This window comes from Podarcis erhardii, assembly GCF_964252035.2.
Source record: "Podarcis erhardii genome assembly, chromosome: 8".
In the NCBI taxonomy this organism is placed as follows: Eukaryota; Metazoa; Chordata; class Lepidosauria; order Squamata; family Lacertidae; genus Podarcis; species Podarcis erhardii.
In genome coordinates this window covers 92,662,051-92,677,170 of record NC_138499.1, presented here as the reverse complement: position 1 = coordinate 92,677,170, position 15,120 = coordinate 92,662,051, and the positions used below count along the sequence as shown (strand labels likewise).

The window sequence follows — 15,120 nt, the reverse complement described above, 5'->3', positions numbered from 1 at the left end:
GGCACCACTGTACCTTTAAGGTCTGTAAATAACAATAACAACAACAACAACAACAACAACAACAACAACAACAACAACAATAATTTATTATTTGTACCCCGCCCATCTGGCAACAACAACAACAACAACAACAACAACAACAACAACAACAATTTATTATTTGTACCCCGCCCATCTGGCTGGGTTTCCCCAGCCACTCTGGGCGGCTTCCATAGAAACCAAAAATACACTAAAATATCACAGATTAAAAACTTCCCTGAACAGGGCTGCCTTAAGATGTCTTCTGAATGTCAGGTAGTTATTTATCGCTTTGACATCTGATGGGAGGGCGTTCCACAGGGCAGGCGCCACTACCGAGAAGGCCCTCTGCCTGGTTCCCTGTAGCTTTGCTTCTCGCAATGAGGGAACCGCCAGAAGGCCCTCGGCGCTGGACCTCAGCATCCGGGCAGAACGATGGGGGTGGAGACGCTCCTTCAGGTATACTGGGCCGAGGCCGTTTAGGGCTTTAAAGGTCAACACCAGCACTTTGAATTGTGCTCGGAAACATACTGTGAGCCCATGTAGGTCTTTCAAGACCGGTGTTATGTGGTCTCGGCGGCTGCCCCCAGTCACCAGTCTAGCTGCCGCATTCTGGATTAGTTGTAGTTTCCGAGCCACCTTCAAAGGTAGCCCCACGTAGAGCGCATTGCAGTAGTCCAAGCGGGAGATAACTAGAGCATGCACCACTCTGGCGAGACAGTCCGCGGGCAGGTAGGGTCTCAGCCTGCGTACCAGGTGGAGTTGGTAGACAGCTGCCCTGGATACAGAATTGACCTGCGCCTCCATGGACAGCTGTGAGTCCCAAATGACTCCCAGGGCTGCGCACCTGGTCCTTCAGGGGCACAGTTACCCTATTCAGGACCAGGGAGTCCTCCACACCAGCCCGCCCCCTGTCCCCCAAAAACAATACTTCTGTCTTGTCAGGATTCAACCTCAATCCATTAGCCGCCATCCATCCTCCAACCGCCTCCAGGCACTCACATAGGACCTTCACCGCCTTCCCTGGTTCTGATTTGAAAGAGAGGTAGAGCTGGGTATCATCTGCATATTGATGGACACCCAGTCCAAACCCCCTGATGATCTCTCCCAGCGGCTTCATATAGATGTTAAAAAGCATGGGGGAGAGGACGGAACCCTGAGGCACCCCACAAGTGAGAGCCCAGGGGTCTGAACACTCATCCCCCACCACCACTTTCTGAACACGGCCCAGGAGGAAGGAGCGAAACCACTGTATAACAGTGCCCCACTGTAAAATCACTGTATAAATCACTGTAAAACCACTGCATAACAGTGCCCCCACTGTAAAATCACGGTGAGGGAAGTCACCTGGAGGTTTGGGTTGAAGTGCCATCAGTATGATACCCAATTCTACTTCTCTTTTCTATCTGCTAACCTCAGGGAGGCCCTGAGGCAGTTTTTGGGTGGATGAGAGGAAACAAGGTGAAACTTAATCCAGGTAAGAAGACTGTGCTGTGGGGTGGGAAAACCAACTCCAAATACTCTGAATGGAAGTTTGCAAATGCTCCCAGACTAGGTTGCCCTCCCCATGGAAAGTGGGGAGCCTTCTTTTTACTATCCTTTTACCGCTGGCTTCAGTGGTTGGTTTGTGGCTGCATTTTTAGTAAAGTCACATTAGCTCATTTTAGTACAGTGGTACCTCTGGATGCGAACGGGATCCGTTCTGGAGCCCCATTCGCACCATGAGCAGAACGCAACCAGCATCTGCGCAGGTCACCACATCTGCGCATGATGTCATTCTGAGTGTCTTGCGCATGCACGAGCGGCGTAACCTGTTCCGTTACTTCCGGGTCGCCGCGGGACACAACCTGAAAATGCTCAACCTGAAGCATCTTTAACCCGAGGTATGACTGTAATTCACTGCCCTGTTTTGAAATGTATGATTTAAAAACAGATTATGGTTTGAGCGTGTCAGTTTTTGTAAACCATTCGAAAGCATGTCAAAGTGCAAGTAGAAAAACAGGTACCGCTCCGGCGGGAAGGTAAACGGCCTTTTCATGCGCTGCTCTGGTTCGCCAGAAGCGGCTTAGTCATGCTGGCCACATGACCCGGAAGCTGTACGCCAGCTCCCTCGGCCAATAAAGCGAGATGAGCGCCGCAACCCCAGAGTCGGCCACGACTGGACCTAATGGTCAGGGGTCCCTTTACCTTTTTTAAGGTAGAGTTACGTCATGGTGTCAGTTTCAGGACAAAGGAGGGTTCTTGCTTCACCTTAATTTCCACTTTGAGAGCTGTATCTGAGGAAAGTTATAATGCCTTCCCTCTGGGTATGCAGCACAATATTCTAAATTTAGCAAGTATACTTTGTACTCTGACCCTTTGCAAAATCAACAGTAATGGAGGTGTTGCTAATCCTCTCTCATGAGCATCCTTTGCTCTGGTTAAGAGGTTGCCAGAATTCTACTGTAACCTGCAATATGAATGAAATCCTGCATATGATGCCCAGGGAACAACTACATTAGTCATTTTTGTCATCAAGTAGCTTCCAGTTTTACCACAGAGCCTACGACTTGCCGATCAGAAAGTCGGCGGTTCGAATCCCCGTGACAGGGTGAGCTCCCGTTGCTCGGTCCCTGCTCCTGCCAACCTAGCAGTTTGAAAGCACGTCAAAGTGCAAGTAGATAAACAGGTACCGCTCCGGCGGGAAGGTAAACAGTGTTTCCGTGCGCTGCTCTGGTTCGTCAGAAGCAGCTTAGTCATGCTGGCCACGTGACCCGGAAGCTGTATGCCAGCTCTCTCGGCCAATAAAGCGAGATGAGCACCGCAACCCCAGAGTCGGTCACGACTGGACCTAATGGTCAGGGTTCCCTTTACCTTTACCTTTACCTTCCAGTTTTAATGGAGGGGGGAGCATAAACTGAGGAGCAAGAACAGATTGGTCAGATAACCAAAAACATGTAAAGATTTTGATATAAAAATCAGGATACAACTATTGTGTAATCTGCAAAAATCAACAACTGAGGTTTTTCAAGACGCAGAGGCAAATATAAGCATCAGCTCATGTCTTTTGATCAAGTAGCTGTTAAAGTACAGCAGAAGAGGCCAGCAGAATACAAGAAATTGGCAACTCCGCAAACTTTGTAACCACAGAGATAAGAACAGATGTGGTAAACATCAAAAAATATATTCCAACACATTTTTAGCTACTCTGCTGCTCCTGGATAATAATTCCGGTGTAACATATAATGTGGCCAAATTCTGCGGAGTAGTATATTGACAAATGATCATGAAGGGTTCCCTCTGACGGATAAATGACCAGCTGGAACTGCTTTTTTATGTATATGTAATTTTATTTATTTTAGTTTGTTCTAAGATTTTAAATTTTTTAATTGGTGATTTCATCCTAATACTGGTCATTGACCATAATAAAACAACTTGACTTGAACTGCCGTAGTTGCTATTTAACTTTGCTTGAGTCCCAGAAACTCCAAGTGAACACACAACATGAGTAGGTGCCAAACAACAATTTTGCTCTCTTAATGAAGAGATGCACTTCTCTCTTTCCCTATCCACCCATCCTCTTTCCCAGTTTTAATATTTTGATGTAAACCACTTTTTGTGAAATGCAGCGCGCGCGCACACACACACACACACACACACTCCAGAACCAACAACACAAAACATCCCAAATGTTTCTATGTGGGTCCTGTTCTGTTCAGCTAGGTCAGCCATTCTATTCTGTTCTGTTCCTTTTCTTTCCAATAGGCTAGATATCACATTTACTGTTCACACAAAGGACAAATTAGTAGAGACTTCATATCCAACAGCAGCCGCCACCTGGGTTGCTGTGACACATGGAACAAGCAACTTGGCACTGCAATTCACCACTTTTTGTTAAATACGTCCAACAATTTGTAAATGAAGGGTTGCTTTAAAAAACAACAACCCCAAAAACCCCAGTAATGAAGAAATGCTCCTACTGTAAGCAGAAAATATTTTATAATGGTCATTTCAATACCAATGTTTTAAAAAGAAGCTGGCAGACTTGGTTTTGACAGAATATGTCAGGAGACCACTAGGAACTATGAGGACATTAATAATCATTACAAAAAGTGAACATTCACCTTTAACTTTTTACACTGCCCCTTAAGCGAGATACGATGTGATGAGAATCTCCTGTACTTTTTCTACACTACGTAACAGTCATGGAGGAGATCAAGCTGGGAAAACTATAGGGGAGGGGACTGATCTCACAACACCTTCCACTTAAAAATTGCCTCCTCCTTCAAGGTTGATCTTTCCCCTTGGAAAAATTGCAGGTACCCATATAATTCTGCCCCCAAAAGGGGCAGGTGGAATTTTTAACCAAGAAATGAAACAGAGGTGTGGGCTAACCAAAGACTAGACCACCACTCAAGCTGTGAGAACTTCTGTGTCCTATCTGGTGAGACGGATGAGGGGGAGGAAGTTGAACGTGAATCCTGACAAGGTAGAGGCACTGTGTGTGAGACTGGTTCCCGTGTCCAAGAAACTAGTCAACTCCCTGCTCTGTTTGGCGTTGCGCTCCCCAAGAAGGAGCAAAGTTCACAGTCTGGGGTTGCTTCCAAATCCAGTTTTGTCACTGGAGGTCCAGGTAGGCTCAGTGGCTAGAAACACCTTTTAACAGATGCAAGTGGAGCAACACCTACGATGTTCCTGAATCAGGAGAGCTTGACCACAGCAGTTAATGCATTGGTTACTTCAAGGGTGGATTATTGGAATGCTTGTAGGGCTTCCCTTGCACTTGATCCAAAAGCTGCAGATGGTGCAGGATGCTGTGGCATGATCGCTGACAGGAATGAGACCCTGTCAGCGTAGAATGGCTTTGCTCAGACAACTGCAGCGCTTCCTGATTTGCTACTGGGCCAAGTTCAAGTTGTTCCTGTTGGTATAGAAAGCCTGTGACAACTTTACAACTGTGACAGTTTACCGGTGAGATTGCCTTATCCCATATAGGGCCACTCAAGCACTTTGATCTGCGGAACTAGCTCTGTTAAAGATGCCACATAATCAGTGCTTTTTTTCTTTTCTTTTTTTTAGGGGTACTGTCATTTTGACTCAAGAAAATCAGGAAAAATATAATACAGTAAATGGACAAAAGTACAAAGATTCCCAAAATGTTTAGGAGTATTCATATCCCTGTGTCCCCCCCCCCCCAGAAAAAAGCACTGCACATAATACTTGGAACACATTTGAAAGAAATCTATATTTTAGTGTGACAGCACACATTTTGGAATCATTTTGGTCATTTTGAAATCAGGCCAGCACATCCACTGCACTTTTTCTAGTGCCTGCTAAAAACGTTTTGTTTAAGCGTGACTATCTAGATATGTAGAACGTTTGCCTGTGTTTTAATCTGGTTTTTTGCTTATCACTGATTTTATTTTTAAAAAATGTTTTTAAAATAACTGGTTTTATTGAGAATCTGATTGTTTTATTATTTTTGTAAACTGCTTTGAACGTGTGTTTTTTAACCCCCCCCCACACACACACACACAATCAAGCACTACATAAACTTTAATGAATAAATAAATATCTAGTTTGGCCTTCTGAGGCTAGCAACCCAAGGGCTTCTGCCCAACTCGTGAGAATGGTTTAAAGGCTGCTGCTGCTGCTGTTGTTTGTTCTGGGCAGCATACACCTCCTGCCCCTACCACCAACCTGTCCCATCTCCTCAGATTCAGAAGAGGCTTGCTTTGTGGCACCGGTAAAGGTTGACTGCGGTTCACAAAAAGTTGTCCTAAAACATTACTGAATACAGACAGCAATCACCAAGTTCTTTCGATCACAGATATATATGTGGATTTCAAAGTTATTTTTAAATATCTGATAACATAGGCTCCTTATATGCTAGGAAACACCACTACTTTGAAAGCATTAAACACCAGGGATACTGCAGGAGAACTTAATAGAGAGGCTGAAACAAAGGAACAGTATCAGAAATTGAACAGCATCTGACCAAGCCCCCCCCCCCCCACCGCCAACATGCAAGCTTTCTATCTTGGTAATGTTGGTTGCAGCAAAAAGCCCCATTGTATTCCATAGACACAGGGAGACTTTACAGGAAATAAAACACAGCTTCCTCAGATAAGCCTTCAGCTAAAACTGACAACTAATGCCTAAACAAGACAGGCAGAATCCCCCATCTAAAATCATGTTGTGGAAAACAGTAACTTTGCATGCTGAAGTCAATAGACAAATAATTTACAACTCAAGCGTATTCCCCTCCCCTCATAGAAACAGCCTTTCCACTCCTTGGTCCTAACCTGAGACCTTTATGTTACAACACAAACTCCCTTCTGCTATAAAATGTAATATATACGTTTTGCAGTATAGAACGGCAGAAATTCCCAGCAACAGTCTTTAGGATTATAACAACTACAAACTCTTATTTTTCATTTTTTGGGTAGCATAACAGAAAGCTGAGTGCTAAAATCACAGACAACAGAAGACTGGCTCAGTCTTCCTCAGTTCAGTCTCTTGGAAGTGAACAATCAGAATTCAACTCTTTAACCCAGCTCAGTTTACTAATGTGTCGTCTGGAGGATTGCCACAGGCTTGCCTATACCATGCTTAGACACATGTAACTATTTTACAAATAAGAATCCACCTTAAAGGTAAAGGCTACACCTGAAATGTATTTTTTCTGCAGCACACAGTGCTGGATTTCAACAGTTTATATTATATTAGTTTCCTTTTTCAAAAGCATTAAATCCATTAACACTTTTATATATAGGTAAACCAGTAAAACTGACAGGCCCCCTTAAAGTAATTTTCATTTTTCCTGCAATCAAACTTATTGTGCTACAACAGATCATTTTCCCAGCCTTAATCTTGCAAACCCATTTTTTAATATTGTGGCAAACAAAACATTAAAATACAAAACAGTCAGTATTACACTATCTGTTCCCTATTTTTAATTAAATTAAGCGTGTGACTTTCAATTATTAACATAGTCAAAAGCACACAGCCATGTTTGCTTTTTAAAACTCAGCAGGTACACCTAATCCTCTACCAGAAATATTAAATTTAAGTTACAGACACTTCACCAAGTTAAGTCAGTCAAAATTACCTTGATCTAAGATGTTTGCAGAGTCCCAAAAGCTAGACAGTAAAAAGTAATCCAGCAGTTTTGTGCAGTTAAAATGGCTTCTGTAGATTGGGGAAGTGGTGTGTGTGCTTCAGCTTATGAGTCATACATGAAACTAAATGTTTCTCAGAGAGGCACGCCCAGGTTGCTGTGGGCCCAATTACTCCACCAGGTCAAACATGCAAATCTTCAGGTAAGAGGGGAAAGAGAGAACAACCTGAATCAGCCAGCCACACCTTAACTAGTTGGAGAGCAAAGGCCGAACAATTGCAGAAGCAAAGTGGAGCATACAGACGGCACGCTCAACAAGAGGACAAGGAAAGGCCACAGCAATTCATGCAGCCCTATCAGATATTTCTCCCTGCGCTCTGTTTGCTAAGAACGGAAGAATTTCACTGTTCAGAGCAGTTAATGATCAATCACCAAACCCTTTACACTGTAAATCAGCTAAACACAACTTTGCAGTATTGTTAAAACCACTTAATTTGAATATAATTTACTTCAATTAAATTGCAACAGAAGCCATTGTTTTTGTCAGAGTAGTAATTATTCTGAACACTCCATAACCTTGCACTGGGGGAGCAGGGGCATCAGGGTTGTTTGCAATACTTCTGCCATGTAAGATAACTCTTCAGCATAGCTTTTTTGGTTTGAGTCAAAAAATAAGAACATAAAAAGGGAACTTGGAAAAACAATTACATACAGCAAGACCAATCTTACAAGGTGTAGCCATTCAGTAAAGGCAGGGCAAAATGAAACTGGAATCAGGAAGGACAGTCCTAGCACTGGCCAAGAAGTTGCAAAGGAAGAAGACACTAACAAGGAACAGCTGAGTTCAGAACATGCGCCATGGATGCTGGTATTGTTATTAAATTTGTATAACCCCTTCATTCAAAGATCTCTGGGCAGTTCACAGCATAAAAATCCAAAATAAAAACACAAAATACATAACACAAACAAGAACAATCCCATAACCCCCACCCAAAGACATGTAAAAGGTCACAAGATGTTAATTAGCCAAAGGCCTGGTTAAAGTGGAAAGCTTTTGCCTGGCACCTTAAGATGTATAATGAAGGCGCCAGGCGAACTGCCCTGGGGAGAGCATTCCACTGATGGGGAGCCACTGCAGAGAAGGCCCGTTTTCGTGTTGCCACTCTCCAGACCTCTCATGGAGGAGACATCCAAAGAAGGGCTTCCGAAGATGATCTCAGGGTCTGGGTTGGTTCACATGGAGAGAGGCAGTCCTTGAGGTATTGCGTTCCTGAGCCATTAAAGGCTTGGTAGGTCAAAACCAGCACTTTGAATTGGGCCCGGAAACTTATTAGTAGCCAGTGCAGTTGGGCCAGGATTTGTTCAAACCGTCTTGCCCTGGTGAGCAACTTAGCTGCCAAATTTTGCACCTGCTAAAGTTTCTGAACCATCTTTAGAGGCAGCCCCACATATAACATGCTATAGCAATCCAACTGGTACCACATATCAGGGAGCCCACCGCAGATTGCAGACAGCAACGCAGCACCTCCCCAAAGTCAGAGGGGCTGCTTTCTTTTCTTCCTTGCCCCCCCCCCCGCGCTTCTTCACTTTACAGACTGCGGACAGAAGGAGAGCAGAAGCAGAAACAACTGCCAGTATTAATAACCTGTGTTCAACAAAGTGAATTATGACCTAACAAAAAATAAGTATGTGGTAAATACAGCAGCAAGTCTTGTGGCATCTTAAAGGTGAATACATTTATAATGGCATAAGCTTTCAGATATATAAAATGTAATCCTGAGTTTCAGGTACATATTGGTGAGAGCTAATTAATGCATATAGCGTGATAAAAATCCAGTACCAGTTATAATTGTTAAAAAAATAAAATAATAGAAAAATGTTGGGGATGTTACCTTTTCCATACTTTTTAAGTAGAATCATAGAATAGAATCATAGAGTTGGAAGAGACCACAAGGGCCATCGAGTCCAACCCCCTGCCAAGCAGGAAACACCATCAGAGCACTCCTGACATATGGTTGTCAAGCCTCTGCTTAAAGACCTCCAAAGAAGGAGACTCCACCACACTCCTTGGCAGCAAATTCCACTGTCGAACAGCTCTTACTGTCAGGAAGTTCTTCCTAATGTTTAGGTGGAACCTTCTTTCTTGTAGTTTGGAACCATTGCTCCGTGTCCGCTTCTCTGGAGCAGCAGAAAACAACCTTTCTCCCTCCTCTATGTGACATCCTTTTATATATTTGAACATGGCTATCATATCACCCCTTAACCTCCTCTTCTCCAGGCTAAACATGCCCAGCTCCCTTAGCCGTTCCTCATAAGGCATCGTTTCCAGGCCTTTGACCATTTTGGTTGCCCTCCTCTGGACACGTTCCAGTTTGTCAGTGTCCTTCTTGAACTGTGGTGCCCAGAACTGGACACAGTACTCCAGGTGAGGTCTGACCAGAGCAGAATACAGTGGCACTATTACTTCCCTTGATCTAGATGCTATACTCCTATTGATGCAGCCCAGAATTGCATTGGCTTTTTTAGCTGCCGCGTCACACTGTTGGCTCATGTCAAGTTTGTGGTCAACCAAGACTCCTAGATCCTTTTCACATGTACTGCTCTCAAGCCAGCTGTCACCCATCTTGTATTTGTGCCTCTCATTTTTTTTGCCCAAGTGCAATACTTTACATTTCTCCCTGTTAAAATTCATCTTGTTTGTTTTGGCCCAGTTCTCTAATCTGTCCAGGTCATTTTGAAGTGTGATCCTGTCCTCTGGGGTGTTAGCCACCCCTCCCAATTTGGTGTCATCTGCAAATTTGATCAGGATGCCCTTGAGTCCGTCATCCAAGTCGTTGATAAAGATGTTGAATAAGACCGGGCCCAAGACAGAACCCTGTGGCACCCCACTGGTCACTCTTCTCCAGGATGAAGAGGAACCATTGATGAGCACCCTTTGGGTTCGGTCAGTCAGCCAGTTACAAATCCACTGAGTGGTAGCATAGTCAAGTCCACATTTTACTAGCTTCTTTACAAGAATATCATGGGGCACCTTGTCAAATGCCTTGCTGAAATCAAGGTAGGCTACATCCACTGCGTTCCCTTCATCTACCAGGCTTGTAATGCTGTCAAAAAACGAGATCAGGTTAGTCTGACATGACTTATTTTTCAGAAATCCATGCTGACTATTGGTGATCACAGCATTCCTTTCTAGGTACTCACAGACTGTTTGCTTAATGATCTGCTCCAGAATCTTCCCTGGTATTGATGTCAGACTGACTGGGCGGTAATTATTTGGGTCCTCTCTTTTCCCCTTTTTGAAAATAGGGACAACATTTGCCCTCCTCCAGTCTGCCGGGACTTCGCCTGTTCTCCAGGAATTCTCAAAGATGACTGCCAGTGGTTCTGAGATCACATCTGCCAGTTCTTTTAATACTCTTGGATGCAGTTCATCTGGCCCTGGAGACTTGAATACATCTAAACTAGCCAAGTATTCTTGTACTATCTCCTTAGTTATTCTGGGCTGTGTTTCCTCTGCTGAATCATTTGCTCCAAATTCTTCAGGTCGGGCATTGTTTTCTTTATCGGAGAAGACTGAGGCAAAGAAGGCATTGAGGAGTTCAGCCCTTTCTGTGTCCCCTGTTTGCATTTCACCATCTTCTCCTCTGAGTGACCCCACTGTTTCTTTCTTCTTCCTTTTGCTACGAACATACCCATAAAAGCCTTTTTTGTTGCTTTTAACCTCTCTAGCAAGCCTGAGTTCATTCTGTGCTTTAGCTTTTCTGACTTTGTGTCTACACGTGCTGGCTATTTGTTTGAATTCCTCTTTTTTGCACACATCCTTTTTTAATCTTAACTCAGTTAAAAGTTCTTTAGATAGCCACCCTGGCTTCTTTAGGCACCTTCCATGTTTCTGTCTCATTGGTATTGCCTGAAGTTGTGCTTTTACTATCTCCCTCTTAACAAACTCCCAGCCATCATGAACTCCCTTTCCTTTTAATATTACTGTCCATGGGATCTCACCCAGCACTTCCCTAAGTTTTATAAAGTCGGCTTTCCTAAAGTCAAGAAATTGAGTCCTAGTATGCTTGGCTGCTCCTTTCCGCTGTATAGTAAACTTCAGAAGAGCATGATCACTCGCTGAGATGAGACAGGGTGAAGTTCAGAGCTCAAGTTGTCTGAAGCAGCTTTCAGACTTAGGGACAATTAATGTAACCGAAGCCTTGACAGATTTTTTTTGAAATGAAAAGCAGAGAATCGACAAGGTTGTGTAGGAACACAACAAGTGCCCCATGCCTCAACATATTATACCCAACTCCATGTGTTAACTGGTCTTAAACCTTGAGAGTGCAAACCAGCATATGTTGATTGACAGTATTTTAATAATCTAAGGATTTTTTTTGAGGGCACTACTAATGTAGTTGTCTATCAAAGCTCATGCCACAGTAACTTACTGATCCTTCAAGGGGATACAACAATTTCTTTTTTAAAATTTAATATATATTCATGTAACATTCTCCATAAACAGTTTTGATTACAGGTCATAATTTTATCTGCTAATATTGTTTTTAAAAATTCAAAATTCCAAGTTTTGAATAGTTTACCTCTCTATCTCTAGCAAAGCAAAATTTTTCTCTCTCAACTTAACTATTAAAAAAAAATGTAAAAAGAACATCCAAACTAACTTTTTATTGAATTTGATCCTCACAACAGAAGCATGTGTTGCATTCAGGTGCTGTCAAAGACTTATAACAGACATACACCTCAAGTTCGTTAATTTCAAAAATCTTCAACTTGGGGGCCATTTTCAAATGCAAAATAAGGGATCTATTGTTCTTTAAATTGAATTAAGCAGTTTTATAAGCATCTATGCTTCTACTGCATGTTCACTGCCAGCAACAAAGTACTCTGCTACAATAAAATTTTCACTTCCTGCACATGGTCTCAGCATCTGGTAGCCTTATTTATTTGATATACCAACTGCACATTAGATGCAACCTAAGTGCATAACTTTTTCATCCTTACTGCCCCTTCAATTGGCTGTTTCTATTGGAAACAAACATCAACATCCAAGTTATACCAGATGCTAACTCTGTTCAGCAGTAGGGCTGTTGCTGCTGCTCTACCTAAGACTGGCAGAGGGGAAACAAGCCTTTCAAATAGTATTTTGCACCACGTTGCCGTGTCACATGACTGTGCCTAAGTCGCCCCTCCCCCAGTCCCATCCCTGGAAACACACCCCTTTTTGGGACTACATCAGGCTCATCTCAGCCAGCTGGGCAAGGATGAGCAAGTTAAGCCCATCTGAGCCAGCGCTGAGGACTTTAATCCAGCTGAGCGAAGATCTGCTGCATCCTAGGCTGCCTACCCCAGTGGAGCTTGCAATAGGACTGCCCCCCAACTCTACTAAGAGTACAGCGGTACCTTGGTTCTTGAATTTAATCCGTTCTGGGAATCCATTCGACTCCTGTTACAGTTCAAAAACCAAGGCACGGCCTTCTTAACATATTTAGCAAAACCTCCAGAACCGAAATAAAAAGTAGTGGGGAAAGTGGGCGCCCTTGCCTGGTTCCTTTTTCAATACTAATTTCTTCTGAGACCACATTATTAACTATAATTTTTGCTTTTTGTTCAAAATAGATCACATTAATACCATTTAGGAATTCTTGTCCAACCTCCATACTTTCTAAATTCTTTTTTATAAAATTCCAGGAAACATTGACAAAGGCCTTCTCAGCATCAATAAACATTAAGATCGCTTTACAATTTTTTTTTAGCTTCCAACCTTTCTAGCACTTCGATTATATTCCTAATATTATCTTTCATGTGTCCTTATGAATATAATCTGTTAGTATCTTCTTCAGCCTATTGGTTAAAATGTTAATAAAATTTTTGTAATCCACATTAAGTAATGAGAGCGGTCTGTAATTATTTACGTTGGATCTATCTTGATCTGGTTTTGGTATCATAGTTATAAAAGCTTCCTTCCAGGTTTCAGGTGCTTTGTCCCCTCTTAATATTTTATTGCACACCTTAACCAACGGCTGAATAAGCCAATCTTTCAAAGTCTTGTAATATTTTGCAGACAAACCATCTGGTCCTGGGGCTTTACCAAGCTGCATCTGATTTATGGCCTTCTCAACCTCTTTTCTTGTGATCATTTAGTAGGATCTTTTTATTTTTGGGAATTTTTTGAAGGAGGAAGAGGTCAAAGGTATAACAGTAGGATCCAAACAATATAAGTTAAAAGCCTTTGTCGACAATTTGGTGTTAACTTTACAAGACCCAGACTCCAGTGCAGTGAAAGCACTGGAGCTGATTCAGGAGTTCGGGCAAGCAGCAGGATTTAATAAGAGCAAATAAGAGCAAAACCAAAGTGTTGGGGAAAAACTTAGATAATGAGGAGAGAAAAGTCCTTCCGGAAAAGACTGGCCTTGTCTTTGTGAAAAAAGTGAAATATTTGGGTGTGAATTTATCAGCGAAAAATTTGAATTTATATAAGGATAATTATGAAAAATTATGGAATGAAATTAAGAGAGATCTTGAGGTATGGTCAAATTTAAAACTGTCAATGATGGGCCAAATATCAGTGGTTAAGATGCATGTATTGCCAAAGATTTTGTTCTTATTCCAAGCTATCCCAATTATTGATAATGTAAAATGTTTTAAAGAATGGCAGAAAGCATTGTCTAAATTTATCTGGCAAGGGGAAAAAAACCCAGAATTAAATATAAAATATTAACAGACTCAAAAGAAAGAGGGGGATTTTCCTTGCCAGACCTGAAGATATACTTTGAAGCTGCAGCTTTCTGCTGGATTAAGGAATGGATTCAACTAGAAAATGTTGATGTGCTAGATTTGGAGGGATTTGACAATGTATTTGGTTGGCATGCATACTTAGGGTATGACAAGATATCAGCCCATAAAGGTTTTAAAACTCATGTAATCAGAAAATCTTTATATAATGTTTGGATAAGATATAAAGATCTCTTAGAAAGGAAAACACCCAGGTGGCTCTCACCAATGGAAACAAAGGCTCAGAAAAAGTTAAATATGGAGAGTAAATGGTTGAAATATGCTGATCTATTGTGGGAAGACAATGAAGGACTTAAATTAAGACCATTTGATCAAATAAAAGATAAATTAGATTGGCTACAATATTATCAGATCAACAAACTGTATAAGCTTGATAAGAAAAATGGTTTTGCAACGGAAAAATCCAAATTGGAAACGAAGTTGTTAGATACCAATGTTAAAAACCTATCCAAAATGTACAAATTATTGTTGGAATGGCATACAAAGGATGAACAAATTAAATCTGTGATGATAGATTGGGCAAGAGATGTTGGACACAATATAATGTTGGAAGATTGGGAAAGGCTGTGGAAGAAAGGGGTTAAGTTCACTGCATGCACTGTATTAAAAGAAAATATTATGAAAATGATGTACAGTGGTACCTCTGGTTACGTACAGTGGTGCCTCGCAAGACGAAAAGAATCCGTTCCGCGAGTCTCTTCGTCTTGCGTTTTTTTCGTCTTGCGAAGCAACCCTATTAGCGGCTTAGCGCTATTAGCGGCTTAGCGGCTATTAGCGGCTTAGCGGCTATTAGCGGCAAAGCGGCTATTAGCGGCTTAGAAAAAGGGGGGGAAAGCGAAAAAAATCGCAAGACTCGCAAGACGTTTTCGTCTTGCGAAGCAAGCCCAGAGAAATTCGTCTTGCGAAGCGCCTCGAAAAACGGAAAACCCTTTCGTCTAGCGAGTTTTTCATCTTGCGAGGCACCACTGTTCTTAATTCATTCCGGAGGTCCATTCTTAACCTGAAACTGTTCTTAACCTGAAGCACCACTTTAGCTAATGGGGCCTCCCGCTGCTGTCGCGCAATTTCTGTTCTCATCCTGAAGCAAAGTTCTTAACCCGAGGTACTATTTCTGGGTTAGCAGAGTCTGTAACCTGAAGTGTATGTAACCTGAAACGTATGTAACCCGAGGTACCACTGTATAGATGGTATTTAACCCCTGTAAAATT

The 15,120-nt window shown here is 42.3% G+C and overlaps 1 protein-coding gene across 2 annotated transcripts in view; it reads right to left on the bottom strand.

Moving 5' to 3' along the window:
- Positions 1–15,120, bottom strand: part of ELF1 (E74 like ETS transcription factor 1) — a 76,520-nt gene that overhangs the window by 59,408 nt on the left and 1,992 nt on the right. Inside the window, exon 1 of one of the 2 annotated variants that reach the window (XM_081872752.1) lies at positions 7,109–7,265. The exons of the other annotated variant lie outside the window; for it this stretch is intronic. The gene's annotated coding sequence lies outside the window, so the exon portion shown is untranslated. Of the gene's footprint in view, positions 1–7,108; positions 7,266–15,120 lie in introns of those variants that run through there. 2 annotated transcript variants of the gene reach the window in all.